Source organism: Mesocricetus auratus, unplaced genomic scaffold (assembly GCF_017639785.1).
Source record: "Mesocricetus auratus isolate SY011 unplaced genomic scaffold, BCM_Maur_2.0 Super-Scaffold_4256, whole genome shotgun sequence".
Classification (NCBI taxonomy): domain Eukaryota; kingdom Metazoa; phylum Chordata; class Mammalia; order Rodentia; family Cricetidae; genus Mesocricetus; species Mesocricetus auratus.
Window position 1 is genome coordinate 1,564,718 of NW_024429182.1, and position 5,923 is coordinate 1,570,640.

At 49.2% G+C, this 5,923-nt stretch overlaps 1 long non-coding RNA gene across 1 annotated transcript; it reads right to left on the reverse strand.

Moving 5' to 3' along the window:
• Positions 1 to 341: 341 nt before the first annotated feature.
• Positions 342 to 2,383, reverse strand: LOC121139116. The gene is made up of 3 exons (XR_005875962.1): positions 2,134 to 2,383; positions 1,578 to 1,727; positions 342 to 668 (listed from the first exon to the last, which is right to left on the reverse strand). It is a non-coding gene; the product is annotated as an uncharacterized LOC121139116 (long non-coding RNA).
• Positions 2,384 to 5,923: the final 3,540 nt, after the last annotated feature.

Genomic DNA, 5,923 nt, shown 5'->3' on the forward strand with positions numbered 1-5,923 from the left:
TCCATTATCTTGGCAGATTGACGGCTGGCAGACGGCGCAGCCGCCCCCTCCGCTCCTGCCCCTTTTGGAGCCAGCCAGCCAGGGTCATGGTGACTCTAAGGGAGCTCCCATGAGCGCCCTGGGGCGGCTGAGATGGGGAGAGAAATGCAAACTTCTAGAGAGCAGTAGTTTGACTTCATTTTCAACTCCACCTCGTAAAATCATTATTCTCCTGACTGTTAGCTTGTTTTGTTTTGGGGTACAGGGCAGTGTTGGTTTTTTAGTTTTTTTTAAAGGGGGCTGTTAATGAAATGCACAGAAAAGTAAGAACATGCCATGCAAATTAGACACCTTTGGGGATTTTTAAAAAACTTGTTTGAAGGGCTAATTAAGAAGCTATTAAAATAATTAATAATAATCTGCTCTTCCCAAATTCCTTCCCGTTAGAAAGTGTAAGTGACGCCATTTTTTTACGTCTCTTTTTAAAGCACAGAGGTGTCAGGTCACTGGTTTCTGTCTTTTAAATAGTGGGTCCCTCATTTCCCTGGAAATATTTTTCTAAACTCTTGATGGTGTCGTTTTCCAGGGGAATCCCATTAATGTTCTTCCTGGCTGGTGTTTTCCTTTTCTCCGGGCCGTTCCTGAAGCAGCAACGTGGTCAACACACAGTAGAGTAACTCGAAAGCGCCCTGGGAGAAAACTACTCTGAGTCACAGGAAATTAAAAAATTCCTGCAATACCAACCCACTCCTCAAAGTCAATCTGTGGTGTCCCAGCATCCACTCCACTCTGAAGTCGGGCCAGAATGAGTTCTGAAGAGTCGTCTCCAGGCCTACAGAGGGTCACATCACGTACTGAAGCCGTATTGGCTTCTGTGTCTTGTAAACCTTGAGCTCATTATTAAACCTTTGCCTCTCCCACCCCAGGGTCTGGCTCCTACCCTCGCCTTCATCAACCCGAGCTTTAAAAATGCGATGGAAAAAAAATGCTGAAAAGCAATCTACATGTGGAAATGTGCTAAAACACTGATCACTCTGAGCCTGAGTTGTCCAGAGCTTTCCAAGATGGGCAATGAGATAAGTCACACTCTCTCCTTAGAACTGGCTTTCTAGATCTGTGATTTTTCCCTCTCCTCTGAGCTCCCCCCCCCACTCCCCGCCTACTTTGACATGAGCCAAAGGGCCGTGTCTGAAGCCCAAGATGTCAAAATCTTCCTCCTGTGAAAGCCAAGCTGGAGGGCTCCCAGGGTGACACGCTCCCTAGTGAAGACTTCATGTGGGTCTCTGAGTTCCCACCCAAAGATGATGCCATCTTCCTGGATTCCCAAATGAGAGCAGAACGAAGGGTGGGTACCCTGAGAATGTCCCATGAGTAGAGGCACTGCTAAGGGCCCCCCCACCGTCATTCACCAAAAGCGCAGAGCCCCAGAGATCAGGATCTCTAGGACACAGAGAAGTGAACCAAAGCTGTAGTGACTTCTAGGAACTTCTCCCAATCATACACGCTCAGTCCCCGGCGCCTCCTTCCTCTTGCCCTTCAACCCCTCTCCCATTTCACTGGTCTACAATGAGATCCTCTGGTGCCGGTAGCTGTCTTACCTGCATCTCCTTCTCCAGGTTGGGTAGTCATCAGCTTGGAGATGACGGAAGCTCAGATGCTTTGAAGGCAAGGTAATATAGGCCTTCTGCCATGTCCTAACTGAGTGGCCCTGGAGTAGTCACCTGACCTCTCGGGGTCCTGGATCTCTTCTTATATTAAAAAAATGGAGGTAATACCATGGTTACAAGTACTCTTCCCCACCAGCCTGATCTCACAGCCAAGTCAGACCCAAAAGAACACTCAGAGACTTATATTAATTATACTACTGTTGGCCAGTGACTAGTGCTTCTTGTTGTCTAGCTCTGTCTTATTTATTAACCCATCTCTATTAATCTAAGTATTTCCACGTGGTCTTATCTTTCCGGAGAGGAATCCGGACCTCTAACTCCTTTGCCTGCTGCATGGTGACTGGCTGGCAGGCTCCCCCGTCTACTTTTCCCGGACTTCTAGTCCCACCTATCTTACTGCCTCATTGGCCATTGGTCCAACAGTGTTTCATTCATCAACCAATAAGAGAAACATATATACAGAAGACATCCCCATCATACTACTCACTTTTCAGACCCATAGGGGAGACAGGCAGAATCTTAGACATACGGTTCTGGCAGTCAGGTTTATGGAGAACAGAGGCAGGTGCATTGAGGGGGGGTCACTGAGTTCTGCCCCAAACTCAGGATCCAGGGAAAGAACAGAGCTGTCCTTTAACAGGCAGTCCAACACCTCCTAATGAAATGTAAATGAGGACTTAATACAAGTCTCTATGTGTTTACTTGGGGGCAAAGCATCTGTGGGACCATGCGGGACAGAAACCTCCACCTTCAGAAAAGCCCTCAGGTGTTTGGCAAGTCAGGCACTCAACTAATTGTGTAGCTCACAATCAAGGTCTTCCTTACACTCACTCAGTCAACAAATAGTGCCGAAGACCCACTGTGTGTCAAGCAGTATATGAGATGGTCTGTGACCTAACAGTGGTTCTCATGCAAGGGAAGACACAGACCCTGAGATAAGGAAGTATAAATGTTGACATAGGGACACAGGACAAGGGAGAATTGGTTGCCCTGGGTGGGACAGGTGCCTGCCCAGACTTCCCACAGGCAGAACACAACTATGAAGAATAGCAGGTGATTGGAACAGAGGCAAAAAAAATGTGGCATCATAGGAAATGGTCACAAGGGATTCAACTTGGGGTCTATCCATGTGGCAAGGCCTCTTGTAGATGGAGGGCATCACCTGGCTGGCCTCGAAATGATCTAAGTGGCCCGAGGTGAGTGGCTACCTATTGCTGTCTTTCCTTATCTCGAAAGCCTGGAAGAATCTATCCTGTCTCCCCTTCCCCTTCTCTGACCTAAGGAAATGACTTTTGTCCCAGCCTTGAGCCCCTGGAATTGCCCTCTGAGGCTGCCCCATTCCGGGTCTTTGCACAGACCTCACCACCCACCAGGATTCCTGGAGCCCCTGGAGGCCTCTGGCTGGCCACTCATCTGAGTTCATCGTGAGGATGGTGAGCAAAGAGTTGGGGTGCTTTGTGGGCCTCTCAGAGCTGGGGAGATCCTCTGCTCTCTGTGGGATGGAAACGCAGAGGCATAGTTATGGCAGACATGGGCTAAGATGGCTGGCTGCTCAGTCCCAAGTACCAACACAGGCCTTTGTATGAGGAAACAGCACACGGCCATTAGCCATGTGACTTATTAGAGATGAGGTAATAAAAGGGCGGTTTACTGCACCGCTAACCACACCCACTTTAGGCATGACTAAAGACATATACTGACATAGTCGGTGAACTACATCACTAGCCAGGCCCACTTTTGGGCATGGCTAGGGGCATGTACGGAGGAAGGTATAAAAGACTGTTAGCAGAAGTCTCGCCCTCTTTCCGGCTTCCAGCTCGGCGGTGGAAAACTACTCAGCTCATCTGGGTTACTTGTTTGTCTCTTGTGAGTAATTCCTACAATAAATACTTACTTATACTTTCAGTAAGTGTGCTGTTTCATCGTTGCAGCATCAGTCTTTCTCAGATGTTAGGGAGAGCAGGAAGTGAGGGTAGGACGCCTTGTGCTAGACTCTGCCCCACCCACATCTCTCCTGGACCAGTGGGAGAGGGCAGTCAAGCCTTCACACTTTTCTGCCTGGACTCACCTTTCTCCCACTCTGACCTCGATGTTGCCTCCTTCTCTACACCAATGCTCAGCTGAGACCCAAATCCTACACACCTTTAGTGAGGGATCTGTGAAGTGTGCCCTTTGCTCTTGCATCTCTGATCTGCGGTGACCAGGAGATGGCAGGGAGGGACCCCAGGGAGTTGTTCTAACCCTGATGCATCTGTGTGTGTGCTGATGGAGGTCAGGAGGCATACATTTGCATCTCAGCTCCTGCCTCTGGGTTCCTGGGCTTCTCTGCTGGGCCTGAAGCCCAAACAAGGAGAATCCCTTCCTCCCAGCAAGACCAACACAACACCTATGCTGTCCCCACTGGGCTATCTTCCACAGTTGGAGGACAACGCCTGTAGACAGAATAGCATGAGTGTTTCCCACTTTCCAGACAAGAAGAAAGAGATGTGGGCTTTGTCCATCCCAAATTCTGAAATGACGTCAGTGAACCTGGTGAGGTGACATATGCCTTTAATATGGAGGCAGAGGCATGAAGATTAGGGGTTCAAGGTCTGATAAATGTTGAATTTGAGGAATTTGAGGCCAGCTTGGGATATGTCAGATCTCTCTCTCTCTCAATGGAAAACAATATGGATAGATGATTGATAGATACAAAGATACATAGATATATAAATACATACAAAGACAGAGAGATACATACATACATAGGAACATAGATACATAGATAGGTACATAGACACATAGATAGACAGACATTGCTTCCTGATCTACCATGCACTGACCATAAGACCTAGAGTACATAGCTATATTTCCTCAGGTCTTAGTTTCCCCATAGACAAAATGTGTCTCACAAGGGCCCTCTCTGGTGTAGACCGGAGAGTTAAGATGTGAGACAATCACATCAAAGGCACTCCAACCATGCTTCCCTCCCACATTCCCAGCTCTGTCCTCCATAGTATCTGCCCAGGACATGGTCCTGGGTGCCCATGGACTCCCCACAATCTGTGTGCAACAGGCACCCTCCTCAGCCTGCTCCTTACATCCACAGGCAGCCCCCGCCCCAGACGTTAGAGCCAAACATCTGACCCAATCTTTATGGCCCCTGTCACCAGTCCTTTGCTTGATATAATGGTTGTCAGCTTGGCAGGGTATAGAATCACCATGGAAACCACCTCTGGGTATGTCTGTGAGGATGTCTCCAGAAAAGCTGAACAGAGCAGGGATGACCCGCCCTAAGTGTGGGTGACACCATCCCATGGGCCAAGGTCCCCGGCTAGATAAAAAGGAGAAAGCAGCTGGGCCCCCAGTACCATCTTCTCTGATCCCTGATTGGTGGAGCATGAGGCTGCTGGTTCCAGCATCCACTTCAGGGTGCTCATAGCAGCCTCTAACACTGATGCCCAAGGCATCTCCAGGGCTCCTACACTCATGTGTTTATACATATGCGGGTGGCACTCACATACACGTAATTCCAAATGAAATCAATCTCTATTTTTTTTAAAGTCCTCTCACTAATCACCTCACACTGAGGGCACCCGAGTCTAACTTATCTGGATTAGACTCACAGCTCTCCCTCCTTAAAGCTGTGTGATGTTAGACAAATTGCTGAGCCTCCCCAAGCCTCTGTTTCTTTATCTGCGGAAGGTCTTCCCTGCACACTAATAAAGTTAACAGAGCATCGAGCATGTACTCCTCGGCCTTAGGTAGATGCTATTAGGACAGTCATGAAGCGCACTGTGTCTGTGAGCACTTCTGTCCCCAGTGCATTAGCCAGAGCGCTGGCATGCCCAGTGTGCCTAAGAGCAGACCTCCCAGCGCTCGCAAGACAAGCACGGTGAGACCACAGGACGTTTGCACGTGCTGTTTCTTCCTCTCCACTGTGTTCACAGCTGGCTCCGTTCATCTTTCAGGCCCAGACATGGAAGTCACTTTTCAGAGGCCCTGCTCTCCCTGCTGTGTCTGCCCATTATCAGACCCCATAGGTTCCCTCTGTGGAGCTTGCAAAAAAAAAAAAAAACGCATAATAAGGAGACTACACGTGTTCCGGGGCTCGGGCCGTGGCACAGCCGTGGTCTTCCCACCTGGCACTTGAGCACGGCGAAGCTCAGGAAATAAATGTTGAGTGACTGTTCAGTAAGGAAACTACTTGGGCTGCAGCCAGCAGAGCCCGGCAAAGGCGTGGATCTGCCTCAAAGGCGCCTGGCTGCAGATGGGGAAGTGCCCCTCCTTCCACTCCA